The following is a 14,430-nucleotide window of genomic DNA, read 5'->3' as shown; positions in this document are numbered from 1 at the left end:
AGTCTACTGCCTGATGGTTGGACCAGCTTGAAGGTTATTTCTTCTGTAATAATTTGGAAGAGTTCATGGCTTGCCAAAAGCAGCTTATCAAAAAATTGAACAGCCATCAATTATTAGCCCCCTCACCTTGTTTCACACCTATGCTACTTTCCTGTTCCTGACTTCAGTGAGACATGAATCAACACTCCTTCCCTCATGTGGATTTCAGTATTTTAAATGGCAGCCCAGAGACAGGTACTGAATAGGAGTGCAAAGAATGTGGCTACCGCAGAGTTATCCTTATGCATTACAGAGGTAACTGATAGGTGCTCCACATGCAAGATTCCAAATCTTGGGTTGCATGGACACCTCCAGCAATCATATGCATCTCTTAGACATTTAGGTTCATAAAACTTCTTAAATGTGACAGAGTCAATTAATGTGTTTAACCCCTGGGCAGTTGTAATTTGCAACTGATTTCATGAATAGTTTCCCTGACTAGTTTAGAAAATTCATGCATTGGGAAATGATGGGTGGGTGGGTGGGTGGGTGGGGTAACACATGTCTCTGTCTAACTGCGTTCTTTACCCAGAAGTCCAGTAATATTTTCATACTTAACCTATTTATTTAATTTGAATTAACCCTTCAGAGAGTCTCTCGTACTAGCTTATCCAATGACCATGTAATAAACTTGTAATATATGTAAAATATGCAAAGCATCCCATGTTTCTTTGCTTCACTATTCATAAACTCGGAATTTGTTACCTGGTATTTCTGCCTAAAAGGTAACAACATTTTAATCCTCATAGCCACTGTAAATGTACTTCAAGCTAATTTCATCAACATAATATTTTCCTATAGGGCTTTCTTACTCAAAATAATTTCATCATAAAATTTCCCAAAACTAATTGTTTGCGTGAAAAAAATGTGCTTTCCATTCTAATGTGGGTCTAATTCTTCACATGTCTTAATAACTATCCCATTCCAGAGGTTGCCAAAAAATAACACATTAGCACCACGTCATCGTTATCCCTCAGAAGGATCTCCTGGGTGGGCTCTGTGGCTACTTTCATTTTGAGTGGAGTACAATTTCTCCTTAGTGAATTCATTTTTTAATGGACTTTTCTTGTGTACTGTAGCAAAATAACCCTACTCAGCTCTGATCCATCCTCTGTAAGTGATTAGAGATAAGTGCACTTGTGAATATTCCGCTCTGATATGCTCATCAGTCACAAATAAACACAGAATCAACCTGCCCTTGGGGCTGTGGAGTCCAGATTTTAAACTATATGCACAATCATGTGGCACTTGATTCACATGACTCTGCAATGACTCTAATTAGCCTTGTAAAGGGGCTGAAAATAAAAGAATTAACAGGCTATCCTGACAGATCAATGATGTGTTTCTTCTTTCCTTCCATCAAATGTTGAGAAACTTAACTGAGTTGGAAAAGTAGCTTCAGCTATTGCCTCTGGCACTGTGCTCCATTGTTCTTGGCTCTGGATTCCTGTTTCCATGGTCTTTTTCAAGGCTCCTCTCTGGGACCCCCACACCCCTATTCAGTGCATAGATCATTGTCTCTGTCCCTCAGGCTAGCTGTGTGTCCACCCATTATGTTCTTGCCCCTCCAAACTTTGCTTAAAAGGCCAGAAATGATGCTAATGGACATGCTTTCAAGGCCACAGTGTGTCAGAGCTAGATTTTCATCATTTCTTAAAAATAGATAGTATAGGGTTTTCCATTATGTAGGAAAGAAAGAAAACCCAAAGTATTTCTCAGACAAGAAGTGTACTCTAAAGTTGGCATTAAAAGTAAAATCCATATGAAGCTATAGAGTTAGACTTGTGTAATTTTCTTTCTTCCTTCCTTCCTTTCTTTCTTTTCCTTTCTTTCTTTTTTTTTCTTATCCAAAGGTATTTTTGTATTAGATACCTGTTGTTCTGGTTGGTAATAATCAGAATACCTAGGTTTTCTAATTATAGAAAATACATTTATTTTCTGGTTTTAGAAACTATTCCTACAAATAGCTTGGAGCAGTCATGCTCAAAGTATGGTCTCCACGACAAGTACAGAAACTGAGAGATGATACCAAGTTTTGTCAAGGATGTGTAGCAACTGAAGCTCTCATTTCCACATAGCTGATGAAAGTGCAAGCCAGTAAAGCCATTTTGGAAAACAATATTGGTAGTTTTTTTGCAAAGTTAAAACAAAAAAGACTCATACATGTATCATAAAACACAGCTACCCCACTCAAGAAAAATAATATTATATGTCCATACAAAGACTTATATGTAAAAGCAACTTGCAACAACCCAAATTTCTATTGAGAAAATGATGTGACTCCATTTTTGAAAATAACTAACAACAGCTTCTACCTCAAGGCCTGTCCTAAGAACGGGAATGTGACTCTTGTCCTTGGAAAAACTCACAGATCCTTTCTAGGCAAATACCCACCCTGTTGAGTTGTTTGTCTACAAATAACAGGAGAGATCTGCCCTGGCGCCAGGTGTCCCTGACTCAGTTAGGCTAGGTGAGGACCCATACCAACCTCCTAGCAATCTCCAATCAGCATGAGACAGGGAAAATACCTGGGATGCCAGATGACCCCCCAGTAGTTTATGGTGGTTGATAACATGTTGGGAAACCCCTCGTGCCTAAACCAATCAGTTCAAAGGAACCCCCCTCTTGTACTAACTAATCACCCCTACCCAACTTGTTCCCACCATCGAATGTGCTAATCAATGTTAAGAGTTGTCGTTTGATTTTTCTGCAGTATGGAATGATTTGCTGTGTGATGCTGAGATGCATAGAGTATCCCCCCAAAACCTATAAAATATAACTGAAAAAGGACCAGGACTCACTGCCTGGGACCACTGCTTCAGGAACGGTTGTGATTCCAGGCTTGAGTTTACCATAAAGACTCTTGTGTGATCGTATAGGATTCGGCTCATGGAGGTCTATTGGGGTCCCATGAATCTGGCATTACACTATAAACTTGTGAGTGAATACCAATTGTAGTGTATTCATCTTATAGAATATTACACAGCAAGAAAAAGGAATGAAATGATATATATGACTACATGGATGAGTATCATAGACATTATTTTAGGTGAAAGAAGTCAAACACAGAAGTCTACATATATACTATTTGACTCCATTTATGTGAAATTCTATTAAAGGTAAAAACTATAGTTATAGGAAGCAGATCAGTGGTTATTGGAGCAGGAGAACAAGGTGAAGAGGATAGACTGCAAAGGGACAAGAGGAACTTTTTGGAAAATAGAACTATTCTACATCTTGATGTTGGCGGAGATTAAATGTCTGCATACAATAATCAAAGTTTATTCAATAGTACACTTAGACCAAATAAATTGTACATTTTACCTCAATAGAATCAAGAAAAAAGGAAAGAAGGGAGGGAAATAAGGAACTATGCACTGAAAACAGGAAATATTTCTGAAAGTAAATGAGATGATACAAGGGAAGAAATGCAATTTCAACAGGTCCCGAAAGGAGACAATTTTGAATCACGATCAATAAGCCTGAAGTGGAATGTTTTCATCTTATGTTCATCACAATGAGTTCTGAAACATCTTTGTAACACAAACACAGGGTGTCAGGACCCACAGTACATTTCATTCTTGCCACATTATGTCAGACCTTGTGAGTCAGGGAGCCCTGTTAGACGTGGAAATATCTGAGCCTTCGCCACAATTTGCTCCACAGGCCTTCAGAGCAAGCCTTCAGGACAAGGTCCACTCTCTCTAAAAATAAAATGTTATTCTTACTATATTTCTCATTTTGTTTTTCATTTTACCAGCACCTCAGAGATTAGCGTCAAAAACTTAATGCTTCCATCGATGGATCAAGGCTGTTTCTATGGCAACACCTACAATTCTCACAAACTGCAATTTCATGTCAATTTACTAACAATGGAAGACAAAACAAAAGCAAGCAGACAGAACAGAGAAAACTTAGTTCCCAGCAGAGTCAGGAGAAAAGGGACTCAATGCAAGGATTTTAATGTTGGTGGGCCATGAAGGTGTTTAGCACTTAACCATTTCATGCATATGATTTCATAGAGTCTTTGAGCTAAAACAGACCTTAAAAGTCATCAAGAACCCCTTTTGATAAGGCCACACAAACCCAGTCCCAGAATAGAAAAGAATTGAATGAAGATCATTGACTGGTAAGGGGCAGAGAGAGTCAAGACCAGAACCAGGATGTAGATTTTAAGCCTGAGGTTTGCCTTTCTCACCATATATTATCTCTTCCATCTGTTAGTTCCACCAGCTGAGGCTTAGCTAAATACTTTTTGTGGAAATCCATTGCACTGAATACCAAGAGTTTCAGCCTGATCTACCAACAAGGAAACTGAGCCCCTCAATCATGGTCAAGCAGGACCATTGCCTGTGACCGAGAAGTAAAATTACCAACTGCAGGAAGCATACCCCACTCTAGGGATTTAATTCAAAATGAAGTTTAATATAGAGTATTGGATGCATATGAAATTGGTGGAAGGATTGGAGGAGTGGGCTTAGGGCAGATCCCCAGGAACAATGCCCAGAACACAGCAGAATGGTCCCACTATTCTGGATTGTGGGCCACATTTGTTGGTGGATCAAACTATCACATCTGTTCCAACCAAGAAGGTAGAAATCAATAGGATGCCACTGGAAGTATTGATTCCAAGAAAATGCCAGTACAGATAAGATTCAGGATCAAATAGGAGCCTCTGGAGACCAAATATTGACCATACCTGACATCAGAAAACAGACCAAGTGGCAACAGGAAGATACTTCAATCTCATTTCCACCTTTCACCTAAGGTGAAAGCATCTCATTAGCAGGACCTAATTTGCATCCAGAACCTTAGCTGCAGGGAAGTTTAGAAATGTAGTGTTTGTTCATATCTGTTTGTTTGTTTAGATTATGAACCGGAGGGTCACCAAAATAAGGAGGAAATACATGCTGAGTTTCAGTTTAATATGTTCAGGTGATGGAATTTTCTTGAATATAATCCAGTTAGCTAGTTGTCATTAGTGTAAATTCACAACAGCTTGGAGCACTAGTGAAGCCAAACACTTTGAATGGTGGGAGTCAAGTCAAAAAAATACCCTGACCCACCTCCAGGAGGAGGAAATTTAAGATCAATCAACCACCCAGAGAGCATTTGGCAGAATGGATGAAAAACGTTAAAGCATAGAGTCTATGACTCAGTAATTCTCTTTTTCTTACTTGGAGAAAAAATTGAACATGTGCATATAAAAGTATGTATGGGAATGTTGATTTCAAATGATTTGCAGTGGTTAAAAAAAATTAGGAGGTTACCATACTATTCACCACTAAGATAAAGACTGAATAAACTATTCAGAACAATTCAAAAAAAATTAAGAAAGTTTTACAGATACATATTTCTGCTACTTGAAGTAGCAAAAAAAAAGTTACAAAAAAAATGGCCAGCATCAAGTCAAGAAGGGTCTTGAACCCTCAGACAGATCAAGGATATGATGAGGTCAGAATGATGGCAGATTCATGAAATTTCCAGGGGTAAGGGAATTCCTGTAATCCTCTACAGGTGTAATGGAGGGGCTTTTATAGTAAACACAGCATAGGGTCCCTGTAATTAAGGAAGGGGGGCAGAGTAGACCAGGGTACAATTCACACCCAGGAAATCTCAAGTGGAAAACGGCTGCCTAAGTGCTTTGTGCAGGAGACAGAGAAATCTGCTGCGTTAAGAAAAGCCCCCACCTCAGAATGTGGAAGGGAAAGGATGGACAGGGTTTTCTTAGCCTGGAGTAGCCAGATGGGAGAGAGAGCTTTGAAGTTCTGCCCAAGCAGACTTACCTGTAAGGATAAGAGTGATAGACTTGAGTGGTGGGAATACGAGGTTAAGGGAATAATTCTATAAAATGGGCTCATTCTGCTGGCTCCCACATGATTTTCATAGCTGGCTCTTCCTGGGTTTGCTCACTTTCCTCATATTTGGGGTTGAATTCTGTCTCCTCAAGAGATATGCTAAAATCCTAGACCCCAGTATATGGGAGTGTGCTTTCATTTGAGAAAATGGTCTTGGCTGGTGTACTTAAATTAAAATGAGGTTATACAGGACTAGGATGGGTCTGAAATCCAATGCCTGGTATCCATAAAAGAAAAGGAATTTGAAGGTACATAAGAAACACACAGAAGAGATAAGACTGTGGAAAGACCGAGGCAGAGATTGGAGTTATTCTGCCACCAAAGAATACCATGGTTTGTTGGCCACCCAATAGAAGTTAGAAAGAGGTATGAAATATTCTTCCCCAGACATTTTGGAGGGAAGTGTGTGCCTACTAACCCTGTGATTTTAGACTTATAAAACTGTGAAACAATAAATTGCTCTTGTTTTAAGCTACTCAACTTGTAGCCACTCAACTGTGTAGTCCCCTTATATTTCCTCCCTCCTGCCTTGGCCTTGGGAAAAAAAGGTGAGCAGTCAGGAAGCAGCTGGGGATTAGTAAGGAGCAGGACAGATTGCTACACATCTTTCTTCCAAGGCAGACATCCACTAACTACAGCGTTAGTGGAAGAAAGAAGACTTATTTTTAAATAAAAACTAAAGTGTTCATCAGTATCTTGTGTTGAACATTCCAAAAACCTTATTTTTGGAAAATTTCAAACATACAAAAAAGAAAAAAATTTAAGAGTGAATTCCTTGCTTACCATCACTCATCTTCAACAGTTTAGTAATGATCAGTCGTTTTTTTTAATCTATGCTCTCATCCATATCTCCTTTCCTTAGACAATTTTGAAGCAAATCCAAGCGATTAAATAATTCAGAGAGAGTTCATCCAGTGCTATTTCAACCTGTGTCCTGAAAAATAAAAACTTAAAAAAAATAAATCATAACTCAGTATCATTATCACACACCCATTATCACATATCTCTTAATAACATAAAATATCTGCTGAATGAGTAAGTTCACCTCTTGGCTGCATAATGTATTTCATATATTTACTTTGTTCACCTGAGGAGGAAAAAGGATCTATTTATATACTGCAATTAGTTGCTGTTTTTTCAATTCTAATCTGCAGATCATTTTTCTCTTTCCCCTTTTCTCCTTTTACTGTTTTTTTTTTTTTTTGGTAAAGAAATGGAGTCTTTGTCCTGTAGTGGTTCCCATTGTCTAGAAATGACTCACAACATCTCCTTGGTGTTGTTTAACATGTTCTTCTGCCCAAGTCCCTGTATTTCCTATAATTTTGATGTTAGATTTAGAGCCCATTGAAATCATTTGAGAGCTCTGAAATCCCCAAAGCCCAGGTGAATCCCAGACCTACTGCATCAAAAATTAAAAGGGTGAAGCTGAAGCATCAGAATGTTTTTAAAACTTCTGCTGTTGTGTATTAAAAAAATAAAATCAATTAATTTTTTTAAAAAAAGAAAATATAAATGAAGCCCAGGTATTCAGCAGTCTTGGGTTGAAGTCTTCAAGCCTTTTTATCTTCTTTAACTCTTTGACTTATGTTTTGGGCAATAAAATCTCTTGTGAGAGTCAAAAGTAAAAAAAAAAAAAAAAAAAAAAAAAAAACTTTCTCAAAATGATCTCAGGGTGCAATAAAAAACTACCCATCTAGAGTTTTGATCCTAGTGAGATTCAGTTTTTTTTTCCTTGTGACATAGAACGTGTTTGTTGTGTACTCTGCACTGGATAGTTTAAATTTCCAAGCTGACCTTTTGTTTTATGACAAAGAAGTTAGAAATATCTATTACCTAAGATTGGTCAGAAAGCCCCGAGGGTGGCCCTGTTTTTCATCTAGTGTCAGGACGATTATACCCTTGGACAAGTTCTAAAGAATAATGGGAGGGAAAATGAAATCATGCCACAAATTGTCCTTGATCAATGAGCCAGCAACACATAAATGCAGAGAAAAATATCTAAAAGGGCACATGAAAAACCAATACCAGTGATTTACCTCTGGAAAGTAATGGAGTTTGATGTGGCAGCAGTAAGGGGTGTGTATGTGTTCATGGAGAATTTTAGCTTTACCTCCAACATTTAAATTTTATATGGAGAATAAAACATGTATGAATTATGTAAGTAAATATGCTGAAAAGGAAGAAAAATTTTCCGTAGTTTTATTGGTGCATATGTACATAATAGTGGGACTCATTGTTACATTTTCATACATACACACAATGTATCAATATAATTAGGCCAATATCATTTCCCAGGATATCTCCTTTCTACCCCTCATCCCTCCCCCTAGTCCCCTTCCTCTACTAATCTTCTATTGATTTTCATGAGATCCTCTCCTCATCTTTCTTTTCTATTTACTTCTCTAGCTTCTACATATGAGCAAAAACATATGATCCTTGACTTTCTTGTTTGGCTTATTTCACTTAACATAATTATCTCAACTTCCATCCATTTTCCTGCAAATGACATGATTTTATTTTTCTTTATGGCTGGATAAAATTCTATTATGTATATATACTATGTCCCTTCTCCATTCATCTGTTAACAGATACTTAGGCTGGTTCCATAGTTTGGCTATTGCAAATTATACCCCTATTAACAGAGGTATGCTTATATCTCTATAGGATGCTCATTGTAATTATTTTTTGGGTTGTTTATTTTTTCACATTTATATTGGTTCATTATAGTTGTACATAGCGGTGGGATCTGTTGTTATATATTCATACATGCACACAATATAATTTGGCCAATATCATTCCCCAATATTTCCACCATCTGTTCCCCAGATTTCAATTCTTCAGGATAAATACCAAGAAGTGGTATTTGGGGGTCATGTAGTGGCCTTAATCTTCATCTTTTAAGGACACTATATACTGATTTCCATAGTAAATATACTAATTTACACTATATACCAACAGTGTAAAGTGTTTCCTTTTCTCCACATCCTCTCCAGAATGTATTAATATTTCATGGCTACCATTCTGACTGAAGTGAGATAAAACCTCAGTGTGGTTTTGATTTGTGTTTCCAAAATTGCTAAAGATGTTGAATTTTTTTCATATACTTGTTGGACACTTGTATTTTTTCTTTTGAGAAGTCTCTGTTTAGTTCATTTGCCCATTTATTAGTTGGGGGTGAGGTTGGGGTGTTAAATTTCTTGAGTTTTTATAATATATTCTGGATGTTAATCCTCTGTCAGAAGAGTCACTAGCAAAGATTTTCTCCTATTCTATAGGTTTTCTCTTTGTATTCTCAATGGTTTCCTTTACTGTGCAGAAGCTTTTAATTTGATACCAACCCATTTGTTAACTCTTGTCATTATTTCCTGAGCTTTATGGGTCCTACTGAGAAAGTCGTCGCCTGTGCCTCTCTGTTGGAGTGTTGATCCTGTTTTTTTCAAGGAGTTGCATAGGTCTACTTCCTAGGTCTTTGAGTTAACTTTTTGCAGGGTAAGAAATAAGGATCTAGTCTCTTTTCTTCTACATATTGATAGCCAGTTTTCTGCTCTAAGAAAATAGATTCTTAACATTAAATTTTATTATTTTTTCCATTATAAAAACATATACTTGTTATAGAAAATTTGAAAAAATATGGAAAAAAGACATCTTTACATTATCCTTTCACAGATAGCCTTTGTTAACCTTTGATATATTTCATCTAGATTTATTTTTACATATTTTAAAAATTAATTTATTATGAACAACAACACCTTCCTTGATTTTTAATCTTCTTCTTGCTGGTTTAGAAGCTACTAGTCTTCTGCTTGGAAAAATTCAATAAGGCCTAATAATAATTATTTTGTTAATATAACATTTATCTTAAATGTTTTGTTAGCTATAATACTCATGAAAACTTGATGAAATGTGTTGTTTTATGGCTCTTATTTTATAGATGAGGAAACTGGAGCTTGGGAGAAGATATATAGCTTGCCCACAGATAGCCACATCCAATCACTTTTTCTAGCTAAAGGCTGGGATGATGCTAACCCAAGGAGCATCTCTTCCCTGAAGTTACAAGACTTCCAGGATCAAAAGCCCTTCAGGTCTGGGTGTGCGATCCAGTGGTAGAGTGTCTGCCTGGCATGCATAAGGTCCTGGGTTATAATCCCAGAACCAACAACAACAACAAAACAAATAAATAAAAACAAGTGCTGTGAAGTCCTGAAACTCACAGTGAGCCAGGAGTGATGTATCTGAGAGCTCAGAAGCTAAAAGCCACCAGACAGCCAGAAGACGACAGCAGGGATGAACTGTGGAAAGAATGGAAGTTTCTAGCTAAACTCCAGTGACAGTGTTGTCATCCAGATGGGCCAGGTGTGAGTGGAGGAATTGGGAGCTGAAGCCCATCCATCACAATGTACTGCTTAGTACAGAGGACAAATAAGTGCACCCCTATTCCTTGAGTCTTCTACCATGGAATTGTCATAGAATATCTATTGGTCTGTCCTTCTCCCCTCCCTGCCTACTCTCTGCAGAAAGAACCAGAAAAGCTGGCTGTGAAGGTCAGCACCTTTCCCTGGGTGCTCTGGAGTACATAAAGCCAGAGGACATTTTCTCCTGCCTGCTATGATAAGCTATTGCTGGTGACTTCTGACCTACACATTTGGCACCTAGGAAGAGATTTATTGCATTTGGTTAAGCATTTGTAAGACATGCTCCTAATTACATAATGTATCACTGTCTAATGTCTCTGGTTTTCCTTCACCTATGTTTGCATTACATTTACCACTGAAATGTAAAAATTGAAAGGTATAGAAAGCCAAGTTTCTAAAAAGTAGAAAAATATAAAAAAAATATTTGAAGAAATATTCTACTTCTTCTTCTTCTTCTTCTTCTTCTTATTATTATTATTATTAGCAGCAGTCAGCCTACAAGCCTTTTTAAGATTTTTCCCTTGTGTTTTCAAAAAATCTATTTCATACAAGTGGCAGCAGAGAGTGCTCATCTTATAGGTTAATTTCTATCTGAACTTTCTGTGACGGAAAACACTTGTTAAAATGCCTGTGTATGTCAACAAGTTTATGGTTTCTTAAAATGTGTGTGTGTGTGTGTGTGTGTGTGTGTGTAAAACAAAAGAGAGAAGATGACAGACAGATAAACAGATAGATATTAGACTGATAGGTAAAATAGAAATTACTTTTGTGGCTCCTCCCCTGTCCAGTAATTCCAAAACCATGTGTGATTGTTTTAGTCATTCTTTTTGTCACTTTGAACAAAATATATGATAAGAATAATTAGAGGAGTAAAGATTTATTTTGGCTCAGGTTTCAGAGGTCTCAGTCCATAGACAGTTGACTTTATTGCTTGGGCCCAAGGTGACGCAGAAAGGATGCAGGAAAACAGCACAGGATATGATACTAAGAAACAGAGAGAGGATTCCACTCACCAGGGACAAAATATAAGCCCTAAAGCCGTGTCCCAGTGATCTACCTTCTCCAGGCACACCCTACCTGCCTACACATACCATCCAATTATTCCGCATCAATGGATTAATCATTGATTAAGTTACAACTCTAAAGATTTATTCATTTCACCTGTGCACATTCTGGCATTGTCTCACACATGAGCTTCTGAGGGCCACCTTCCCTTGAGAGCCGGGGGCTGTGACACATGCCTGTAATCCCAGTGGCTCAGGAGGCTGAGACAGGAGAATCGTGGGAGTTTGAAGCCAACCTCAGCAAAAGTGAGGCACTAAGACCCTGTCTCTAAATAAAATACAAAATATGGCTGGAGATGTGGCTCAGTGGTCGAGTGCCCCTAAGTTCAATCTCTAGTATAAATCAACAACAACAACAAAAATGAACAAAAAAATCTCAATTATGTTCCCCTTGAATAATTAACACTTTTTCTCCTTAAGCATGTTGCTTTTCTGTTTCACCATGGAAACTTTCCATCATGTGCTCAGGAAGCTGGGGCTCTGGAGTACTGCCCTCCCACTCTCCAGTGCATGCACTTTCTCCTGGGGTCTTCTCTGGAGGACCATAGCCATTTCTGAAGCTTGTCCAGGAAAGAAGAAAGTAGATCTAGTTCCTTCTGCTGTGACTTTGGTTATGCTATCTGCACAAACTGCTCTAATACACTTTCCCAGTGTCTTTTCCCTTCGTCTCCCCTCTTCTCCCGCATATCTCTTCCTCCAAACCTTTCTTCAGTATTCCATGCTGTCATTGTTCTCTACCTCAAGGTCATATGCATCACCATGTAAGCTACACACCTGCGGTAGCCAGCCTCCTAGATGGCCCAATGGTTTAGTCAGCTTTTTTGCCACTGTGACTAAAAGACCTGACAAGAGATAGAGGAAGAAAAATTTATTTTTGGCTCATAGTTTTAGAGGTCTCCATCCACAGACAGCCTGGTCCATTCCTTGGGGCTCAAAGTGAGGCAGAACATCATAGTGGAAGAGTGGATGGAGGAAAGTGGCTCAGGATATGGCCAGGAAAGAGAAAGAGAAAGAGAAAGAGAAAGAGAAAGAGAAAGAGAAAGAGAAAGAGAAAGAGAAAGAGAAAGAGAGAGAGAGAGAGAGAGAGAGAGAGAGAGAGAGAGAGGCTCCACTTGTCAGATAAAAAAATATATACCCCAAAGTCACACCCCCAATGACTCACCTCCTCCTGCTACACCCTACTCACCTTCAGTTACCACTCAGTCATTCTCATCAGCGGATTAATTCATGTAATGGGTTAAAGCTCTCATAATCCAATTGTTTCTCGTCTAAACCTTCTTGTGTTACCTTACATGAGCTTTGCGGAGCCACCTCATACCCAAATCATAACACCCTATGATCCCTACCTCCTTGTATATATACCTTAAATACTGCCTTTATGTGTAGCAGAGCTGGCCTGTATTACCATTAGGATATTATGGTAATGAAGTTCTGTGAATTCCAAAGTTAAGGTCACAAAATACATGTGCTTTCCACCTTGCTCTCTCTTGGATCCCTGAGCTTGCAGCCATGTTGTGAGGAAGCACAAGTGGTTTTGTGGAGGGTCCATTTGACTAGGACCTAAGTCCTACCAACAGCTAGCAGTGCCTTCCCATGCGAGTACCAACCTTGTGAACAAGCCACCCTTAAAGTAAATTCCCCAGCACCAATAAAGTCTGCAGATGCCTGCAACCCTGCCAACCTCTTGTCTACAGCCTTCTAAGAAACCCTGAGCCAAAAGCACCCAGCAAAGTAGCTTCTGAATTCCTAATCCACAGAAAGTGTGAGATAATAAATGTTTGTTGTTTTAAGATAGTAAGTAGGTTTGGGGCAATTTTCCATGTAACAATAAAAACTAAGACTCTTTTACATCATGCCTGACAACACAGTTAGCACTGCATGTCTTTGTGGCTTCACATCCTTGTGGTTAAAGCCCTCCAATGGCTCATCACTAATTTTAGGATGAAACCCAAACCCTTTCACACAGCTTAGGTCTTTCCAGATCTGGCTCCTGTGTGCCTCCCAGCCTCACCCTGCCCACACTGCCTTTCCTCCCCCATCTCTCTGACTACTCAGAAACACACTGCATCTCCCTGCATGTGGATGGATAAAACTGCCAGATAAAACATAGCTTGCCCAGTGAATTTTGAATTTCAGATAAACAACCAATAATTGGTATGGTTATACAATACACGGGGCACTCCTATGCTAAAAACAGTGTGCATTCTATAACCTTATCCTGTTGTTTGTCTGAAATTCATATTTCACAGAGCATCCTGTACTTTTAGGTGCTAAATATGGCAACCCTGCAGATGTGAACTGATTTCTCTCAGCTCCTACTCATCCACCAGCTAGGTTGCTGCAGCTCCCCTGATTACCTTCCTGTCCTGCAAGATTCTAGAAAGAAAGAAATTGGCATCTCTAGAAAGCCCACACTGGCTCCCCCTTCACACATATCCCCAGGACATATCTGATGTGCCTGACACAAGATCCCACCCCAACCTGTCACAGCTCCTCACTTCACACACTGCCATTACAGCAGGCCCTCTCATCCAGGAGGGGTCCATTCCGAGACCCCCCAGGAATGCCTGAAACCACAGGTAGAACTGATTCCTGTGTAGAATTGTCTTTTGTATGCGTATGCATGCATACCTATAATAAAGTTTAATTTATAAATTTGGCACAGTAAGAAATTAACAACCACAATTAATACCAAAAAAAAACAAGTTTAACAATATAGCATAATAAAAGTATGTGAATGTGGTCCCTCCCCGCTTTCTTGGGTCAAGACTGATACTAATATGGTTTTATTGCTGCTGTCCCTGGGTAATGAAACTGTAGAAAGTAAAACTGCAGATCAGGCAGAATAACTATTCATTTGCTTGTCTTCAGTCCTAGAGTTTGAGCTCCTAACTTACTTACCCTACAGCCTCTGTACCAAAAGCATGACATGATCATGGTTTACAAATACTAGGTATTTACTGTAAGCTGGTTACCATTCTAAGATGTTTCACATATATTAACTTGTGAATCTTCATATCAAGACAAATGAAGTACTAGTAATAACCCAGTTTTACT

Source organism: Ictidomys tridecemlineatus, unplaced genomic scaffold, assembly GCF_052094955.1.
Source record: "Ictidomys tridecemlineatus isolate mIctTri1 unplaced genomic scaffold, mIctTri1.hap1 Scaffold_48, whole genome shotgun sequence".
NCBI lineage: Eukaryota > Metazoa > Chordata > Mammalia > Rodentia > Sciuridae > Ictidomys > Ictidomys tridecemlineatus.
Note: the sequence above shows the minus strand (reverse complement) of the source record.